This window comes from Mus caroli, chromosome 11 (assembly GCF_900094665.2).
Source record: "Mus caroli chromosome 11, CAROLI_EIJ_v1.1, whole genome shotgun sequence".
Taxonomy (NCBI): Eukaryota; Metazoa; Chordata; class Mammalia; order Rodentia; family Muridae; genus Mus; species Mus caroli.
The window spans coordinates 20,359,222-20,381,482 of record NC_034580.1 but is presented as its reverse complement, the minus strand read 5'-3'; the positions used below and the strand labels follow the sequence as shown (position 1 = coordinate 20,381,482).

The 22,261-nt window shown below is 39.4% G+C and overlaps 1 pseudogene; it reads left to right on the top strand.

Moving 5' to 3' along the window:
• Positions 1–18,951, top strand: part of LOC110304172 — an 80,901-nt pseudogene extending 61,950 nt beyond the window's left edge.
• Positions 18,952–22,261: the final 3,310 nt, after the last annotated feature.

The following is a 22,261-nucleotide window of genomic DNA, read 5'->3' as shown; positions in this document are numbered from 1 at the left end:
AGATTCTGCTCTAAATTCCCACTGCAGGAAAAGTGACCAAATACTATTTGCCATCTGGTCGAAGCCACAGACCCAGAAGATTCAGTGTGGTCCTCAGAGATGGAGTGCTAGGAGCTGTGACTGCCCCTTGCTGCTTTTCATAACTAACATTGTGACTGACTAAGAAGTCCTAGTCCAAAGGATGAGAATGTGGCCAGTAGCATTCTGACCTGCCAGCCCCTGAGTACTCACAGCCAAAGGACAGAAGCACTCCAACCTAGACACCTCCCCTTCCAAAGTGACAAAGATTTAGAAGTGCTCCAGTGGGGAGCCAAGAGAATAGCAGTAGTGACAGCTCTCAAGCATGAACACTGGGAGCAATTACAGAGTGAATAATCTTAGTATTCTGGAGGATGAGACAGGAGGATGACAAGTTCAAGGACAGCTTTGTTCTGTCTCAAAAAAAACAAATGAAATTAAAGAGAGCAGAATAAAAGAACAAAGTCAGTAAGGAGGCCATTGCCGATCTACTGTCTGGTGTTCTGGATCAGAGTTCTAAGAAAGGCAGTGCTGTAGACTGCCTTGAACTGTGGTGTTGGCAATAACAAGGGCCTTTTGTAGTTTTCTGACCAATGAGAGCAAATCATTGCTCTTGTCAGGGGAAGTGCAAAGCTACTCCATCACAGACACAGGAATCCCCAGAGCCATAATAAAACTGTGGCTGGAGAAGCAGAGATAGTGGTAGAGCAACCTACTGTGTCAACAAGTTCTCAATGATGGACAGAAAGCTTATGTATCACCTCTTCTCCCCAGGGTCATTAGGTACCTATTGTAAAGTGAAAGGGGGCCAGAAGCTGGCCTCACTCTGAAAGCTTGAGCTCTGATAGATGGGCTGCCACTCTGATGCTAGACTGAAAAACCCTGAACCAGACTCACGGTTTCCAGGGTTTCAGAGAAACTTCATAACCTCCACAGTTATCCGAGGTGTCTAAGCCAACCCACCCATTCTTTCCACTTCTCCCTGTTCTCAGAATGCCCATTCTTCTTTCCTCCTTTTGGTTTGGTCTGTTCGTAAGCTCTTATAGAAGAGCTAGCTTTCCTGTGAAGGAAAAGGAAATTTTCTCCTAGCTGAAAATGACTAATTTCCAAGACAACTCCCAATTTTGTTTTCTGTGCTTGTTGCTTGCTTGGTTGGTTTAGTAAACAGAAAGGGCAGTGAGCTGCTGGGAGGAGAATCTCCCATCACTGCATCTTTACCTCTAGGAATAATAAAACACTCCACTATGTGTAAAGCCACTGCCACCCATCCCTCATAATTTCTATGATCTCCCAGCTACCAACTCTAACCCCTGGTTTTACTGTCCTCAGCAGAGTCCGGAGTGAGGTAAAGCAGGGCACACAACATGAACCAGAAACTTCTATCTCCTTTCCATTCCCATCCATGGCCCTTACCTTTTCTGCACTTAAGGTTTTACTCCTGGAGCAGTCAGAGGATCAGAGAACCTCTTGATTGATGCTGTCAGTGAGATGAAGAGCTCTTGTGTCATGAACTGTCTTTTCTTCATTAAGTTTGAAAACATGCCCAGGGGCTAGTCTGTGATCTGCTCATCAATAAGTGGAAATATACTGATAGACTCAAATTCATGCCAAGTGTTAGCAGAGAAAGAACTGATACCTTGTCAGTTTCCTTCCCCAAATAAGTATTCCCAAACACCCCTGTTGTCATTCACTGTAGACTGAGATGTAGTGTGAAGGAAAGGCAAGGAGATCCAAGCAGTGGGATATGGCTTTTTCTGGGAGGGTCAAACCAGGAGCACAAGGCTTAGTGTTCAGGGGAGAACCCTGCCAGGAACACAGAGTTACTCCCAACCTTCACTCTCCAGGGTTGCCAGGGAGCTGCCCATGAATAGCCAGTACTCAGAAAGGGAGCTGCCCACGAATGGACAATACTCAGAGCCCATCACCAATGACTTGTTCATGAAGGATCTCCGCACAAAGCCTCCAGAGATTTGCAGAGGACAAAGGACAATGGGAAGTGGACTTACCATGATTTCTAAATGTCCTTGCAGAAGAACTAATGAACAAGACAAACATTGCTGCTAAGTTAACATCCAATGGAAAGGAGAGAAGTAGAAGAGAGCAGAGGGATAGAAAGAAAACAACTGCTCAGAAAACTTAAGCAGGAAGCCCTTTAAACTGCCTTAAAAAGAAAATGTAAGAATTCTACCTTGTGTCATAGTGAAAAGAGAGCAAAAATATCATTTCTTTCTTTTTTTTTTTTAAAGAGCAAACACCAAAATTGCCATTAAGTCAACAAGCATTAGCTTGAGAGTTCTGACCTGCAGGTTTAATAATTAGCTTTGAAAGTGATTGTTCACCAGTCCACCTTGATTTCCTTCCATAGGATTGAGTAATGTCAATATTGGCAGGCAATTCTTGAAAGCCCAGTTGTGTAGTAATAGTGTCTACACTGGGCATGTGGGCCACAGAGCAAGGACAGGGGTTAGGAGTCCTTGTTCATTTTGATTCATGGTTGCTTTTTCCCCCTCCCTTTTCATCTCCAGGTTATAAACTTTTTATTGTCAAGTAGGATTGCTTAGCACTGAACTAGAGAAATCACTGCTGCAGCCTTATCTGGTAGTTCACAGGGAAGCTCCAAAGGCAATCTTGAGCATGATTTTTCTGTTCATCTGTTTTTTTCACTAGACATATCGGACTTCATTCATTCTTCATTTACTATTATTTGATGACCTGCAGTAACTTCCCAGTCTCTGCATCTGTTACAGAAACAGAGACAGAAGAGAAAATAATGGCAAAAAAAAAAAACAAAAACAAAAACAAAAACACAAAGACAAAAAAAAAATTATTCGGGGCTGGTGAGATGGCTCAGTGGGTAAGAGCACCCGACTGCTCTTCCGAAGGTCCATAGTTCAAATCCCAGCAACCACATGGTGGCTCACAACCATCCGTAACGGGATCTGGCGCCCTCTTCTGGAGTGTCTGGAGACAGCTACAGTGTACTTACATATAATCAATAAATAAATCTTTAAAAAAAAATTATTCTATGCCACAGTATGCCACAGAGATCCTGCCAAGGCCAGAGGCAGAGACACTTTCCTTGTTGGAAAAATTTGAGATTCATTTGAAAAAAAGAATTCCTTAGGTGAAAACTCATGAGGCTAGAGATAGGGAGAGGTTCCATAAGGAAGAACAATGCTAAAAAGAGCCTAGAGAGCAAGGAGCACTGTTCCTTAAAGGAATAATCATAATAATGGGTCATGTCACTACAGAACTCACCACCAGGATTGGTAGTCAAGCTTCCCAAAGTTCTCCCCATGTTCCCAACAACTCTGGAAAGTACATAATATAATTATTCTTATCAGATAAAATCTGGAAAATGATAGTTTCTTAAGGTTGAGTTGCCAAAGAGTAGGAATGAATAGCCTCTCTCTCCAGAGACCATCTCTACCACCATGACAGAGAGCAGAAGCATGCCTGAAGGGAAGATGGGAAATGGGGACAACTGTGACTACTGGAAAGAGGCCCCGGGATGCTGACTAAGCATTGTTCACAAGCTACGGTGGATTTAGGCAAGAATGACAGACGATCAGATTAGTAAAGATAGCCTCAACAAAGAACTGTAACAGGAAAAGGAGCAAAAGAAAGGCAGATTTTAGCATTAAATCCAAAGGAAATATTATTCCTGGTTTCTTTCTTTCTTTCTTTCTTTCTTTCTTTCTTTCTTTCTTTCTTTCTTTCTTTCTTTCTTTCTNTCTCTCTCTCTCTCTCTCTCTCTCTCTCTCTCTCTCTCTCTCTCTCTCTCTCTCTCTTTCTTTCTTTCTTTTTAGATATTTTATTTATATTTCAAATGTTATCCCCTTTCCTACTTTCCCCTCCAAAAATCACCTATCATCCCCTCCCCCTGCTTCCAACTTACCAACTCTCATTCCTGGACTTGATATTCCCTATACTGCGGCATAGAGCCTTCACAGGACCAAGGGCCTTTTCTCCCATTGATGACCGACTAGGCCATCCTCTGCTACAAATATAGCTAGAGCCACAAGTTCCGCTATGTGTTTTCTTTGGTTGGTGATATAATTCCAAGGAGCTCTGGGGGTACTGGTTAGTTCATATTGATATTCCTCCTAAGTGGCTTCAGACCCCTTCAGCTCCCTGGGTAGTTCTCTGGATCCTTCATTGGGGACCTTGTGCTCCATCCAAAGGATGACTGTGAGCATCTACTTCTGTATTTGCCAGGCACTGGCAGAGCCTCTCAGGAGACAGCTATATCAGGCTCCTGTCAACAGGCTCTTGTTGCCATCTGCCTAGTGTCTGGGTTTGGTGGTTGTTTATGGGGTGGATCCCCAAGTGGGGCAGTCTCTGGATGGTCATTTCTTCAGGCTTTGCTCCAAACATTGTCTCTGTAACTCCATCCATGGGTATTTTGTTCCCATTCTAAGAAGGAATGAAGTATCCACACTTTGATCTTCCTTGTTCTTGAGTTTCATGTGTTTTGCAAATTGTATCTTGGGTATTCTAATTTTCTGGGCTAATATCCACGTATCAGTGAGTGCATATCATGTGTGTTCTTTTGGAATTGGGTTATCTCACTTAGGATGATATCCATCCATTTGTCTAAGAATTTCATAAATCCATTGTTTTTAATAGCTGAGTAGTACTCCATGTGTAAATGTACCACATTTTTTGTATCCATTCCTCTTTTGAGGGGCATCTGGGTTCTTCCCAGCTTCTGGCTATTATAAATAAGGCTGCTATGAGCATAGTGGATCATGTGTCCTTATTACAAGTTGGAACATCTTCTGGGTATATGCCCAGGAGAGGTATTGCTGGATCCTCAGGTAGTACTATGTCCAACTTTCTGAGGAACCACCAAACTGATTTCCAGAGTGTTTGTACCAGCATGCAATCCCACAAGCAATGGAGGAGTGTTCCTCTTTCTCCACATCCTCACCAACATCTGCTGTCACCTGAGTTTTTTATCTTAGCTATACTCACTGGTGTGAGGTGAAATCTCAGGGTTGTTTTGATTTGCATTTCCTCGATGATTAAGGATGTTGAACATTTTTTTAGGTGCTTCTCAGCCATTCGGTATTCCTCATTGAGAATTCTTGGTTTAGCTCTGTATCCCATTTTTAATAGGGTTATTTGATTTTCTGGAGTCCAACTGTTTGAGTTCTTTATATATATTGGATATTAGTCCCCTATCGGATTTGGGATTGGTAAAGATCCTTTCCCAATCTGTTGGTGGCCTTTTTGTCTTGACAGTATCTTTTGCCTTACAGAAGCTTTGCAATTTTATGAGGTCCCATTTGTTGATTCTTGGTCTTACAGCACAAGTCATTGCTGTATATTTTCCCATGTGCCCATGTCTTTGAGGCTTTTCCTCACTTTCTCCTCTGTAAGTTTCAGAGTCTCTGGTTTTATGTGGAGTTCCTTGATCCATTTAGACTTGAGCTTTGTACAAGGAGATTAGAATGGATCAATTCACATTCTTCTACCTGCTAACCCTTGTCAAAGTTAAAGTGACCATAGGTGTGTCGGCTTATTTCTGGGCCTTCAATTCATTCCCTTGATTTACCTGTCTGTCACTGCACCAGTATCATGCAGTTTTTATCACAATTGCTCTATAGTACAGCTTGAGGTCAGGATGGTGAGTCTGCCAGAGCTATTTTTATTTTTGAGAATACTTTCTGCTATCCTACATTTTTTCTTTTTTTTTTTTTAGATGAATTTGCAAATTGCCTTTTCTAACTCTGTGAAGAATTGAGTTGGAATTTTGATGGGATTGCTTTGAATCTGTAGATTGCTTTTGCAAGATAGCCATTTTTAAAATATTAATCCTGCCAATCCATGAGCATGGGAGGTCTTTCCATCTTCTGAAATCTTCTTCGATTATTTTCTTCAGAGACTTGAAGTTCTTATACTGTTCTTTCACTTTCTTAGAGTCATATCCATGCATTTTATATTATTTGTGAAAATTGTGAATAGTATTGTTTCCCTAATTTCTTTCTCAGCCTGTTTATCCTTTGAGTAGAGAAAGGCCACTGATTTGTTTGAGTTAATTTTATAACCAGCTACTTCACTGAAGCTGTTTATCAGGTTTAGGAGTTCTCTGCTGGAATTTTTAGAGTCACTTATATATACTGTCATTTCATCTGCAAATAGTGATATTTTTACTTCTTATTTTCCAATTTGTATTCCCTTGATCTCCTTTAGTTGTTTAATTGCTCTGCCTAGGACTTCAAGTACTATATTGAATAGGTAGGGAGAGAGTGGGCAGCCTTATCTAGTCCCTGATTTTAGTGGGATTGCTTCAAGTTTCTCTCATTTAGTTTGATGTTGGCTACTGGTTTGCTGTGTATTGCTTTCACTATGTTTAGGTATGCACCTTGAATTCCTGATCTTTCCAAGACTTATGAATGGGTGTTGGATTTAGTCAAACCCTTTCTCAGCATAGAACAAGATGATCATGTGTTTTTTGTCTTTGAGTTTACTTATATAGTAGATTACTTTGATGGATTTCCGTATATTAAACCATCCCTGCATCCCTGGGATGCATGATCATTTTGCTGTGTTCTTGGATTCGGTTTGTGAGAATGTTATTGAGTATCTTGGCATCAATATTCATAAGGAAAATTGGTCTGAGTTCTCTTTCTTTTTGGGTCTTTTTGTGGTTTACATATCAGAGTAATTGTGGCTTCAAAGAACTAATTGGGTAGAGTACCTTCTGTTTCTATTTTGTGAAATAGTTTGAGAAGAATTGGAATTAGGTCTTCTTTGAAGGTCTGATAGAACTCTGCACTAAACCCATCTGGTCCTGGGCTTTTTTGATTGGAAGACTATTAATAGACTGCTTCTATTTCTTTAGGGGATATGGTGGGGCTGTTTATATAGTTAATCTGATCTGGATTTAACTTTGGTACCTGGAATCTACCTAGAAATTTGTCCATTTCATCCAGGTTTTCNAGTTTTGTTGAGTATAGCCTTTTGTAGTAGGATCTGATGATACTTTGGATTTCCTCAGGTTCTGTTGTTATGTCTCCCTTTTCATTTCAGATTTTGTTAATTAGGATACTGTCCCTGTGCCCTCCAGTTAGTCTGGCTACAGATTTATCTATCTTGTTGATTTTGTCAAAGAACCAGCTCCCGGTTTGGTTGATTCTTTGTATAGTTTTTTTGTTTCTACTTGGTTGATTTCAGCCCTGAGTTTGATTATTTCCTACTATCTACTCCTCTCAGGTGAATTTGCTTCCTTTTGTTCTAGAGCTTTTAGGTATGCTGTCAAGCTGCTAGTGTGTGCTCTCTCTAGTTTATTTTTGGCAGCACTCTAAGCTATGAGTTTTCCTCTTAGAACTGCTTTCATTCTGTCCCATAAGTTTGGGTATATTGTGGCTTCATTTTCATTAAACTTTAAAAAGTCTTTAATTTCTTTATTTTTTTCCTTGACCAAGTTATCATTGAGTATAGTATTTTTCAGTCTCCATTTCATTGTTGGCTTTCTATTATTTATGTTGTTATTGAAGATAAATAAGCCTTAGTCCGTGGTGATCTGATAGAATGCATGGGATAATTTCAATATTTTTGTATCTAGTGAGACCTGTTTTGAGACGATTATATGGTCAGTTTTGGAGAAGGTACTGTGAGGTGCTGAGAAGAAGATATATCCTTTTGTTTTAGGGAAAAATGTTCTGTAGATATCTGTTAAATCCATTTCTTTCATAACTTCTGTTAGTTTCACAGTGTCTGTTTAGTTTCTGTTCCCAGGATCTATCTACTGATGAGAGTGGGGTGTTACAGTCTCCCAATATTATTGTGTGCCATACANTATGTGCTTTCAGCTTTACTAAAGTTTCTTTAATGAATGTGAATGTCCTTGAATTTGGAGTTTAGATATTCAGAATTGAGATTTCATTTTGGAAGATTTTACCTTTGATAAGTATGAAGTGCCTCTCCTTGGTTTTGGGGGGTTTTGTTTGTTTGTTTGTTTGTTTGTTTAACTTTGGGTTGGAAGTCGATTTTATTCGATATTAGAATGTCTACTCCAGCATGTTTCTTCTGACCATTTGCTTGGAAAGTTATTTTCCAGCCTTTTGCTCTGAGGCAGTGTCTGTCTTTTTCCCTGAGGTAGGTTTCCTGTATGCAGCAAAATGTTGGGTCTTGTTTATGTAGCCAGTCTGTTAGTCTATGTCTTTTTATTGTGGAATTGAGTCCACTGATATTAAGAGATATTAAGGAAAAGTCATTGTTTCTTCTTGTTACTTTTGTTGTTAGCATTGGGATTCTATTCTTGCAGCTATCTTCTTTTAGGTTTGTTGAAGGATTACTTTCTTGCTTTTTCAAGGGCATCATTCCCCTCTATGTGTTGATGTTTTCCACTTATTATTCTTTGAAGGACTAGATTCATGGAAAGATATTTTGTGAATTTGGTTTTGTCATGGAATACTTTGGTTTCTCCATCTATGGTAATTGAGAGTTTTGCTGGGTATAGTAGCCTGGGCTGGCATTTGTGTTCTCTTGGGGTCTGTATAACATCTGTCCAGGATCTTCTGGCTTTCATGGTCTCTAATGAGAAGTCTGGTGTAATTCTAATAGGTCTGCCTTTATATGTTACTTGACTTTTTTCTCAAACTACCTTTAATATTCTATCTTTATTTAGTGCATTTTTTGTTCTGATTACTATGTGTCAGGAGGAATTTCTTTTCTGGTCCAGTCTATTTGGAGTTCTGTAGGCTTCTTGTATGTTCATGGGCATCTCTTTCTTCAGGTTAGGGAAGTTTTCTTCTATAATTTTGTTGAAGATATTTACTGGCCCTTTAAGTTGAAAAATCTTCATTCTCATCTATGCCTATTATCCTTAGGTTTGGACTTCTCATTTTGTCCTGCATTTCCTGGATGTTTTGAGTTAGGATCTTTTTGCATTCTGCATTTTCTCTGATTTGTTGTGTCTATGTTTTCTATGGAATCTTCTGCACCTGAGATTCTTTCTTCCATCTCTTGTATTCTGTTTCTGATGCTCACATCTATGGTTCCTGATATCTTTCCTAGTATTTCTATCTCCAGAGTTGTCTTCCTTTGTGATTTCTTTATTGTTTCTACTTCCATTTTTAGATCCTGGTTGGTTTTATTCAATTGTTTCACCTGTTTAGTAGTGTTTTCCTATAACTCTTTAAGGGATTTTTGTGTTTCTTCTTTAAGGGCTTCTAGCTATTTACCTGTGTTTCCTGTATTTCTTTAAGGTGGTTACTTATTTCCTTCTTAAAGTCCTCCATCATTATCGTGGGAAGTGACTGTAGATCCATAACTTGCTTTTCTGGTGTGATGGTGTATCCAGGACTTGCTATGGTGGGAGAGTTGGGTTTTCATGATGCCAAGTTACCTTAGTTTCTGTGGCTTCTGTTCTTAGGCTTGCCTCCTGCCATCTGCTTATCTCAAGTGCTTGCTGCCCTCAATATATCTGATTGGAGCCTGTCCTTCCTATAAGCCAGGTTGATTCAGGACTCTTCAGAGTTCAGCTTTCTCTGTGATGCTGTGATTCTGGGCTTCTTTGAACCTGGGATTCTGGGTGTGTCAGAGTTCTTGGAAGTCAAGCTTCCTCTGAGACCCTGAAATCCTGGTGTGCCCAAGCTTCTGATATCCTGGTATCCTAAGATCCTTGGCATGTTACAGCACCTGGAAGTGGCGTCTCCTCTGGGGACCATGGGGCTGTATGATTGTGTTCGAACCCATGGTATACCAGCACCAATCAGAAGGATCACCATGCAGGGCTCCCGTGTCCTTGCTCCTGCTGTCACAGGCCAGTCACAATTGTTTTGGAACAGATGTTGTGTTCCACTCACCAGTGATCCTAAGATTCTGGGTGTGCTAGGGAGCCTGCGGTGTGGAGAGTCCTCTGGGGACTGTGGGACCATCTGCTGAGTTCGAGCCCAAGGTGGCCTACAGCTTGCACCGACCGGAAGCCCTGGTTTCTTTTTATAAACTCCAATACACACACAAACACACACACACACAGAGGGAGAGAGAGGGAGAGAGAGGGAGAGAGAGAGAGAGAGAGAGAGAGAGAGAGAGAGAGAGAGAGAGAGATATGTTTGCATATAAAATAAATATATGTAAAAAATGAAAACAATACAAAAACTTTTTAAATTATAAAGAATAGTGCAAATATTGCTTCTAGCCAATAGGGAATGAGGGGAATTGGTTTCACCCTCTACACCTAAAACAATTAAAAAACAAGCAACAGATATCGAATTAAAAATGTATTTTAGAGTAGTAACTACTTGTTAAATTCCAGGGTTCTCAAGGAAATAAACATGGAATCTTTATGATCCTCATTTTTCCATTCATTGCTGTGACAAAATATCTGAAAGTATGTAAAAGGGGCAAAGTTGTAATCTGCTCATGTTTTAATTCATGGTCACCTGGCCCAGTGAATTTGTGCTCATGGAGAGTCCTATCATGGTTAGGGAGAGTATGATAATCCTATCATGGTACTTGTCTTAGTTAGGGTTTTATTGCTGTGAAAAAACAGCATGACCAAGGCAGATTTTATAAAGGACAATATTTAATTGGGGCTGCCTTACAGTTTCAGATGGTCAGTCTATTATCATCATGGTGGAAAGCATGGCAGCATCTAGGCAGATATGTTGCTGAAGAAGGAACTAAGAGCTCTACATCTTAATCTGAACACAGACAGGAAGAGACTGTCTTCTGCAGGCAGACATGAGGAGGGTCTCTTCTGTACTGGGCAGAGCTTGAGCATAGGACCTCAAAGCCTACCCCCACACTTCTTCCACAAGGCCACAAGTCCTAGTAGGAGAATTTCACATAGGCCAAACATATTTAAATCATCAAATTCTACTCCTTGGTCCCACATGAGTTTATGGGAGCCATACCTAGCCAGAGCATAATACAAAATACATTTAATCCAACTTCAAAAGTCCCCATAGTCTCTCATGGTCTCAACACTGTTTGAAGTTCAAAGACTCTTCTGAGATTGATGCAATCTCTTAACTGTAATCCCTATAAGGTCAAAATTTAAAAAGCAGATCATAGACTTCCAACATCATGAGATATATACATTACCATTCTAAAATGTCATAGTGGGGAAATACTGGACTAAGCCAAGACCTAAACCAGGTAGGCAAACTTTAAATTCTGCATCTCCATGTCTGATGTCAAAGTGTTTTTCAGATCTCCAACTCCTTCTATCTTTGTTGACTGCAACAACCTTCTTTTTCTTGGGCTGGTTTCTACTTCTTGGTGGCAGCTTTCATCAGCAGGTACCCCATGGCTCTGACATCTCAATATCTTGGAGTATCCAAGGCCACTTTGACCTTAGAGCTTCTTGTTCCAATGTCTAGGATCTACAGATGATATGATCTTCTGTAGTCCTCCAAAAGAGGAGTTCATCACTTCCTCAGCTCTGCCCTATATAGTACTCTAGGTTTTTGTTGACTCTATTCCATTACTGCCGATGGTCTTGGTGGTCATCCCTTGGTACTGACATCTCCAGTATGGTCAGGCCCCTCACAGCAATACCCAGTCTCTGGTACCAACTTCTGTCTTCATTAGGGTTTTACTGCTATGGAGAGACAACATGACCAAAGCAACTTTTATAAAGAATACCATTTAATTTGGGCTGCCTTACAGTTTCAGATGTTCAGTCCATTATCATCATGGCAGAAAGTATGGGAACATGCAGGCAAATATGGTGCTGGAGAGGAGCTGAGTTCTATATCTTGATCCAAAGACAACCAAGAAGAGACTGTCTTCCACAAGCAGCCAGGAAGAGGGTCTCTTCTGCATTGGGCAGGGCTTAAGCATAAGACATTAAAACCCACCACCACAGTGATGCACTTCCTCCAATAAGGCTACATCTACTCCAACAATGCCTCACCTCATAATAGTAGCCCTTTCTATGTGTCAAGCATATTCAAACCTTCATAGCACTTGAGAAGAAAAAGAGAGTAAGGAATGTGAAATTTAATACTTTAAGCACACACCCCCAACCCCACATCCCACCCCCACCAAGACTTTCTACTAAACTCCACTTGGCAATAATACCATAAAGTGGCAGCCACAACTTGGACACATGAGGCTTTGAGCATGATTTAGATCCAAATTCACAGTATTTTCCCCCAAATTACCACTTGCAGAAGGTTCCAGATCACTGTGCAAGGAGAGGGATTTTCATGGAGTCCAGTGCTCTTCCAGGACACTGGTTTTCTTATTGATAGTGAAAGTATCCAGGGAAGATACTGTTGGAGGAGTGCTGCAGAGACACGAACTGGGTGGTAGCTTAGGAAGGTCCATGCAGGATTTGGCAGAACAGTGACCTGCTAGAGGAAATTTGGGAACTAAGCAATTCCAGCAGGGGTGAGGAGTGGGGCAATAGGGGGTGGAAATAGCAAAAAAGCATAGGGCCTCTCTGCCAGCCAGGGTCAAGAACAATAATTGTACAAATGAAGGTTTTTGCTTTAGTGGTGGGAAAATTAGTTCTAAACTACTCTGATCTGGCCTGATAAATACAGGTATGATCTACAAGACTCAAACTACTTCCAAATAATTTTATAATATCTCAGAATAAAGCTCAAAATATTTATAAGAACACTAAAATACCATACCAGTTAGAACCAAAGGTAAGCGACCCACCTGCCAGCTGAACTGTCCCATACCCAAGATTCGGTTCCCAAAGACCTATTCCACCCTCATTCCATCTCACTGCAAAGCTCTCCCCATGCTGTATCCCTGGCTCCAACATAGGTGGAGTTCTGCTCTCTAGGTTCAGACCACACCAGTCAGAAGAACTAGTGTCATTTGAAGATCATATGCAGACCAAGCAAACCAGAAATAAAAGGTAGGCGAGCCGGGCGTGGTGGCGCACGCCTTTAATCCCAGCACTCGGGAGACAGAGGCAGGCAGATTTCTGAGTTCGAGGCCAGCCTGGTCTACAAAGTGAGTTCCAGGACAGCCAGGGCTATACANAAAAACCCTGTCTCGAAAAACCAAAAAAAAAAAAAAAAAAGGTAGGCGAACTCAGTCAGAGTTTCTTTGGTGGACCAGAGACCACACCAGCCACCAGAACCCGAGACAGGAAGCCTATTTGTAGGCCTCTTCCTCTCACTCATAGTTCCCAATTTCCATCCCCCTCTTCATCAATATAGCCCATCCCCCAAACCCCCAGCTCAGGCAGAAACCTCCTGCTACACCCAAAGCCAAGCTAGCCACCTTAAGTCCAGCCCCTTAGACAGAGGCTGCCTACTGAGTCAGAGATCATGCCAGTGGCCAGAAATTAGGGTACAAAAACTAGACAGTCAAATAGGAAACAAAAACCAAAGAACAAAACACCAATCCAATAGAGACAAACTCAGAAGTCAGCACCTAAACCTATAGTCATCCTAAACCCAGATACCCCAAATGCCAGTGTAAGAACACATTCAAAATAGCCAGGGCAACATGGCATGACCAGAGCCTAGCTATTCTGCAACACCAAATATTGGATTTTACAATATAGCTGAAGCACAAGAAAATGACCTAAAAAATAACTTTATGGAGATGATAGAGGTCCTTAAAAGGAAATGAAAAAAAAATCCCTTTACATTTTTGAGGAACCTCCCTGGCAATTGGAAAAGAGACACCTTGTTGTTGGTGCTGTTCTTCTTCAAGGGCAGAGCAGATGACAATTCTTTGTTCATCCTAGATTTATGCCCTGCTTGGTGGCCAAAGGTGTGCATGGTGTGAAACTCACAAGGAATTAATACAAAGTTTTTAAAGGTCAAGAAAAAGACAAATAAAAATTGGAGGAATTCAATAAATTATTTAAAGAATGCCAAGAAAGCCAACAAATAATCAAACAAACAAGTGAAGGAAACTGTTCAAGTCCTGAAAATGGAAATAGAAGCAATAAAGAAAATGAAAATTAGATATCCTGGCAAGCCTAGCAGCCATGAGGTTGGCCTTATCTTCTGATGCTCCATCTTCTGGTTCACACCTCTACCTGCAATCCCAGATCTGCACTCCATTACCCAGGACACAGCTCAGCCTGCCTCTAGGCTGCCTACTACACCCAAGACAACCAGCTCTGCATGCTTCCCTGGAGGCCCACTGCCACCCAATCAGAGGCCTGCTGTCACCCAAGACAATTAAAGGCCTGCTGCCATTAGAGACTACTAGCTATACCTGAAGTCCCAGAGTCAAGCTACCAGGCAGGCAAACACCAGAGACAACCAGACAGTTAAAGGCAAGCATGAGAACAGAATTAAGAAAAGCCAGGGCAATAGGGTACTATCAGAACCCAGCTCTCCTACTACAGCAAGCCCTGCATATCCTAACATACCTTAAGAGCAAGACAATGAGCTTAAATAGAATCTTATGGAGATTATGAGACATTTAAAGGGGAAATAAATAAATTTTCGAAAGAAAAACAGGAAAATACAATCAAATGAATAAATAGAAAGAAATACAGGAAAATACAGCCAAAGAGGGGAAGAAAATAAATAAAACTATTCAAGACCTCAAAATGGAAATAGAATCAATAAAGAAAACACAGAGGCAATACTAGAGATAGAAAACTTAGGAAAGAGAACAGGAATTACAAACAAAAACATCACCAACAGAATGCAAGAAATGGAAGAGAGAATCTCAGGGGTAGAAGATATCATAGAAGAAATACAAACATTGATCAAACAAAATGTCAAATCTAAAAAGTTTCTAAGACAACACTTCCAGGAAACTTGGGACACTATGAAAATACCAAACCTATGAATAATAAGAATAGAAGAGGATTCTCAGATTAAAGGCTAAAAATAGCTTCAACAAAATCATAGAAGAAAATTTCCCTATAGTGAATGACTACTGTGCCAAGAATAATATTAAAGACTTCCTAAAATTCAATAGAAATAAATGTACAACATGCCCAACCTTATGGGGTCCAATGAAAGCTATGCCAAGAGAAAAGTTCCTGTGCCTTCATAAAGAAATTGAAGAGTTCTCATGCTAGTGATATAACAGCAAACCTGAAAGTTCTAGGGGAAAATCAAAAGAACAAAAAGACAAGAAAAAAAAAAAAAAAAGCAAACACACCAAATCTCAGAGTAGTAGATGTAAGGAAATAATCAGACAGGGAGCCAAAAATCGATAAAATAGAGACAAAGAGCAATACAAAGAATCAATGAAAAAAAGAGTTGATTTACTGAGAAAATCAACAAGGTAGACAAACACTTATCCAAACTAACTAAAAGACAGAGAGACAATATCCAAAATAACAAAATTAGAAAAGAAAGGAGGGCATAACAATAGACACTGAGAAAAATCTAAAGAACCATTGGGTCATACTTCAAAAACCTATAATGCACCTAATTAGAAAATCTGAAAGAAATGGATGATTTTCTAGATAGATATCACTTACCAAAGTTAAACAACAACAACAAAATCAGGTAAACTACTTAAGTAGTCCTATAACCTGTAAAAACAAACATAGAATTATTCATTAAAAGTCTCCCAACCAAAATAGTCTAAGACCAGATGGTTTTAGAGTAGATTTCTATCAACTTTCAAAGAATAGCTAGTACCAATACTCCTCAAATTATTCCACAAAGTACAAACAGAATAAACAATGTCAATTTTATTTTAAAAGGCCATAGTCACCCTGATACCCAAACCACATAAAGATTTAACAAAGAAAGAGAATTACAGACCAATTTCCCTCATGAACATTGATGAAAAGACAAACAAAAAAAACCAAAACCTCAATAAAGTAATTGCAAACTGAATCCAAGAATAAAATAAGATCATCTTCTATGATCAAATAGGCTTTATTCCAGAGACACAGAGGTGTTTCAATAGATGTTGATGTAATCCATCATATAAACAAACTGAATGAAGAAAACCATATGATCATCTCATTTGATGCTGAAAAGGCCTTTGACAAAATCTAACACCTCTTCATGATATATGTCTTAAAGAGATCATGGATAAAAGTGACATACTTCATACAATAAAGACAATTTATAGCAAGCCTATACCCAACAACAAATTAAATGAAGAGAAACTTAAAGCAATTCCACTACAATTGCATTAAGTTTGCAGTCAGGAACAAGAGAAGGCTGTCTACTTTCTCCATATCTATTTATTATATAGTACTTGAGGAGTAAACTTGGCAAAGACTCATAGTAATGGGCCATCTTCTGTAACCAAGGTCTCAAGTAGAGGGATTAGGACACCGACACAGCCAAAAAACCTTCACCCTACAGTTTATCCTGCCTGCAGAGTGTTCTGGGATCAGAACATAGCATAAACATCATTAGAGAGACCAGAGAGACTTCATCCAGCAACTGATGGGAATGGATGCAGAGTCCTCCAGCCAAGCATTAGGTAGAGCTTGAGGACTCCTGCAGAGGAGGGAGAGGAATGATCAGAGAAACCAGAGAGGACAGTGACACTAGGAGAACACAATCCACAAAATCAAGTGACTGGGACTCATAAAGAGTGGCAGAGATCAGGGAAGTTGGAGGGGTATGACCTAGGTCCTCTGCATATATGTTAGGGCTGATTAGCTTGGTGTTCTTGTAGGATTCCTAATAGTGGGGAAGCGAGTTGTTTCTGACTCTTTTGTCTGCTTGCAGTACCTTTTTCTTCCTACTTAATTGATTTGTCCAGCCTTGATGTGATGGTGTATGCCTGGTATATTGTAACTTGCTATGCCATGTTTGGTTGGTGTTCCTGGAAGGCCTGTTCTTTTCTAAGGGAAGTTGGATGTGGTGTGGATCTGGGGAAGAAAGGAGATTGGGGGAGTGGAGAGACTGAGGAATGGAGGGAGTAGAAACTGTAATTGAGATGTAATATGTGAGAGAAGAATAAATTTTTAAAAAGAACAGTCAAATATGTAACATCTAACAAGATCAAATTCATAATCTCTACTGTCCCATTAAAATCATCAGGCCTACAAAAAGTAGAAAAATATTATGATAAGTAAAAGAAAATTAAAAAACTCAAACAGAGCCAGGCATGGTGGTGCACACCTTTAATCCCAGCACTCAGGAGGCAGAGGCAGGTGGATTTCTGAGTTCGAGGCCAACCTGGTCTACAAAGTAAGTTCCAGGACAGCCAGGGCTATACAGAGAAACCCTGTCTCAAAACAAACAAACAAACAAAAACTTAAACAGACCCATGATAGAATTAGTAGACAAGCATATTAAAAGTAATTAAAATGATATTTGTTAACAGGTAAAAAGTGAAAGATTCCTTACTCTGGAAGGAAACACTATATTACACAGACACATACATACTACATATTACACCAGAGAAAATTAGTATGTCTCCTGAACAAGGATGGCAGAAAAACTTGTGAAACACTCCATACTTTCAGAGAGGTATGGAAATCGGTGTTGCAACACCTGGAAGACTGATGGACATTTGAAAGTGTGGAGCAACCTATCTGAGAACAACCTATCTTAACTTTGTGAAGCTGATAGAATGCTTGACATGGGCTTTGAACACCAATCAGGCAAATCATGAATCAAATAAGACCTGATAGGCAAACATTAATGTAGAGTGCAATCTGGCCAAAAGAAGTAAGACAGCTCGATGAAGATTTCCTGACAGACTATATTCATATCAATATTGGTGCACTAGAACTGAGCACAAGACATAACAAAGACTGTGGATATATGTCATGATGTAGAAAAGGGTGAAATAAGTTTTCATCTAATGATCATGCATGAGGAGAATAAAACCATTGTGGTTTTTTGTTTGTTTGTTTGCTTTTTAATGAAAAGAAAATTCGATGAACTTACCAGAAAATTGAGGAGGAATGGTGCCCTACCATGGGCATCTATATTGACAAGAATCAACAGGAGCATGGCTAGGTTCTAAATAAATTCAAACATGGAAAAGCTCCTATTCTGATTGCAATCCATATGGCCTCGAGAGGTATCGATGTGGAGGATGTGAAATTTGTCATCAATTATAACTATCCTACTTCCTCAGGGGGTTATATTCATCATATTGGAAGACATGCTCACACTACCAAACCAGGCACAGCACATACATAAAGCAAGTGGGCAACTGTCTTAGGATTTCTGCTGCTGTGAAAAGGAAATAAGACCACAGCAACTCTTATAAAGAAAAACATTTAATTGTGACTGGCTTACAGTTTCAGAGGTTTAACCATGGCAAGAAGCATGACAGCATGCAGGTAGACATGGTGTTGGAGAAGGGGCTTAGAATTCTACATCTTGATCCAAAGACAGCTGAAGAAGACTAAGACACACTGGCTTGTCTTGAGTTTGTAAGATTTCAAAGCCTGCCTCCACAGTGACAGGCTTCCTCCAACAAGGCCACACCTTCTAATAGTGTCACTGACTATGGGCTAAGCATTCACACACAGGAGTCTATGGGGGCCATTCCTACTCAAATTACTATAGTGGGTGACCTTATCACTGTGCTTCAGGAAGTTAATCAAGCTATTAATCCCAAGCTGCTTCAATTGGTTGAAGACAGAGGCAGAGGTTGTTCCAGAGGTAGAGTAGGCATGTTCCTCTTGACAGAAACTCATCTTTAGAGACAGGGAAAATTCTGACAGATTATTCTAGTCTGTTTTACAGAGATTTGTGACTAAAACTCAGAATGGTGTTTATAGTGATGTAAATTATACCAGCGGGAGTGTTGGAAGTAATTTTCGATCTGCTGCTATTCAGACCAGTTTTAGGACTAGTAACCCAACAGGGACTTAGCAGAAGTTATGATAGCACTTGACAATATGGAAGCAATGCTGCAAATTTGCACAAAGATCTGTACCAACAGGCATATGCATATGTGCACAAAGATATGCACCAACAGTCATATGCATAGTCTGCTTCTGCAGCTCCTGTGCCTATGATTGGCTATCTACAGCCACAAGATATTCTCAATAACTATTCTTCATATTATATATTATCAGATAAGATAGGTATTTAAGAAACATGGAAGACACAGTCATGGCTGCACTGCAACAGTAATTATGGCACACCTTTTTTCACAATTTAAAATGGATATTTCTCTACATTTCTAAAATAATTTATAGGTTTTTTTGTAGTAAAAAATGTAAGCAGCATTTTCACAAAACAGTGATCTCAAATACAATAAATGAAGTTTTTGTTTGACCTTCCGATAAAAGAGATTTGAAGAAAAAAAAATGAAGAAAAAAGAGAGACTTAAAAAGGATAAAAGAGTATTTTGTCATGCCACTTGAAATCTGAAAAATAATATTTGTAAAACAACCCAAGTCAAACTTGTAAAGATAGAAACTTCGAGGTCTGAGATGAAGCATATTCTAGATCAGATGAAGAGCAGGTTAAACGCTGTTAAATAGAAAATTAGCACATTGAAGACTTGTCAATAGAAATTTTCCAAGTAGGAAAAAATGGAGAAACTACAAGCTGTGGGCCGATGAGAAGAGGCCAGCTGTTCATGTCTCTGAGACTCTGAAAGCAGTCAAGAAATGATAGTGAGGAAGATTGGCCACACATTTTAAATATGTTTGAAAAGCAGAAATTTCAAACACACACACACACACCAGCAGTAAACTATGTTAAGGCACATCATTATCAAATGTCTTAAAAATGAATGATAAAGAAGAAAAGTACATTCACCCAGAACAGAGAGTTGAATGGAGAAAAGTTTTACTTGGAAATAACATGAGCTAGAACACAGTGGAGTGACATATCCATTGTCATTGAATGGAGAGCCAAGTTGTCAATATAAAAAAGACCATTAAAATAAGGGCAGAATGAGGATATTATAAAATATAAGAAAGCTAAAATAATTCTCAACCAGAAGACATCCATTACATGAAGTGGCAAATAATTAAAGCAGGAGAAAAAATGATAGAAGATACAAATTGAATTGCACAGAAATATGAAGAGTACTAGAAAAGAAAGCTAAATGGTTAGATTAACAAAATATATTTTAGATTGTATAAATTACTTAAAAGACAATTGGTTGTTTAACACAAAATCAAGTTTAAATCTATTGTGAGTTTTATAATATATATGCAAGTATAATAGCACAAAGGCCAAGAGAGGAGAAATGTCAGTCTGTTTTTACAAAGTATACACACTATATGCATAAAGCAGTATGGCTTTACTTCACAATAGATACAATGAAGCATTATGCTATGAAGTGGGCATCACTTCATATAAACAAGAGGGGCAGCTACAGAAAGAACACCCATTTAGCTTGCAAAAACAGAAAACTCCTCAAGTGCCATAGTGAGGTATGTATAACTGTCAAGATAGTATATGGATAAAGTAGGTACCTAACTGAATGTATAGTTGACATGAACATGGCATTATCAGGAACCTAATGCCCTAGACCCAAGGGTAAGGCAAGGCCTTCCCTAGGTCAGACTCTGGGAAATGGCAAAGTCTTCTCCTGGTCCAAGCATAGATGACACTGTATGCAGATATCTACCATACCTTCCTCCTCAAATTTCAGCAGCCTGAGATGTCTCCCCTAAAGACACCCCTCTCAAAATTAGCTATCCTGCCTCCTTATTCATTCGGCTATATGTAATATAATAAACATGCCTCCTTCTTCAGCTATATATAATAAACATGCCATGTTTCTGGGTTGCTGGTACATCTCTCTAAAAGTGCATAGCCAAGCTGATTCTAGCCTTCCTGTATGTGTGTCTGTCCTTTCTTTATTCCCTGTTGCCCCAGTCAGGTCAATCCCAAATTGATGCAGGTTGTGGCACAGCTAAAGCTATTTCAAACCTGCATTCTTCTATTGTCCATCTGAGTGTCACAAGGACAGTTCACTGGGGCTTACTGGTGCTACATCTCTCACAAAATGACATCATGAAGTGGCATCATTATACTAAGTATTATTCTAGCTTATATTTTCCTCTTCAACCAGACAATTGTAATTTATTATTACATAAATTACATCTTATAACTTGAAGTCGGTTGTATGTAGACTTCACCGATGTATCATATTTCTTATTGGTCATAAGTTTTCTGCATTTGGAATGGTTTGGGATAAAAAGACCAATCATACATATCCAAGGATAAAAAGTAAATAAGAAATAAGATCTCATAAGATTTTCAGCAGTCCAGGGATTCTGGTGTTGCTACGTTTTCAATGCTCAGTCTCTGAGTGCAATGTTAGTATGTTGGTATCAATGGGTTTAGACACAGCTACAGGCTTCTATGCTCCTCAGCAGGTGGCAGTGGGTGGGTTAGAGCTTTGATTTAGATTCAATCTCTGATCTCATCCTAAGCAAGGTGAGCTGTTCCCCTGAAACAATGACCTTCTCTTGGAGCTATTAGTAGGCTCTCCAGCAACAATGAGTCAGAGTTGGGGCCTCTACAATATCTCACAGGAATTCTGTGCCGTTTCCAGAGGCAGGCAAAGGCCTAAAACAATGGTACTCTCTATAGGGAGTATTTTCTTCACAGAGAGAACTGGCCAGAGTGCTGACTCAGGGTGTGTTGTCAGGTGTGGAGGACCAGGTGTTCCATGGCTGGATGAAATCGTCTACAAAGGCCAATTATGTCAAGTTAGTTTATCCATTTACATTCTAAACATCCATCTATTATTGAGAGATGCTGAGTCTCTCATTATAATTGCATGTTTATATAACTCCCTATAGTTCAATTCATTTTTTGTTTCATGTATTTGGAAGTTCTGTTATTTTGTGCACAATACATTTAAGTCTGTTAAATCATATTGATGTATAGACTTCTTTGTTATAAAATTTTACCCTTTTAAAAATTTTGCTTGTTTTATTGTACATGAATGTGTGTGCATGTGCATGTGTGTGTGTCTGTGTCTGTTTGTCTATATGTTCACCAGATTCATCCAGGTGCCCACAGAGGTCAGAGGACAGTGTTAGGTGTCCTGGAGCTAGATGTGCAGGTTATAAGGGACTTAGAACTGAATGCTGATCCTTAGTAAGAGAGACAAATACTCTTCCCTGCCCATTTCCCCAGCCAAAATGCTACTCTTTATCCCTAGTCAGTCATTTACTGTATAAGCTATTTTGTCTGATATTAATATAGACTTTCTAGAGCAAAAGTGTCAGCATAGTAGGCCTTTTGCTTTTGATCTACTTTAATACATCATAACTTATTTGTTTGTATATTGATACTTATGGTGATTGGTTGATGTGATCACTGCTGTTGCTTAGCTTAAATTCAATTTTTTTCTATTTTTTCCTATTAGAGACATGTATATAGTTTTCTTCTCTTTTCATACTTTTTTGAACTGATGGCATACTGTTTAT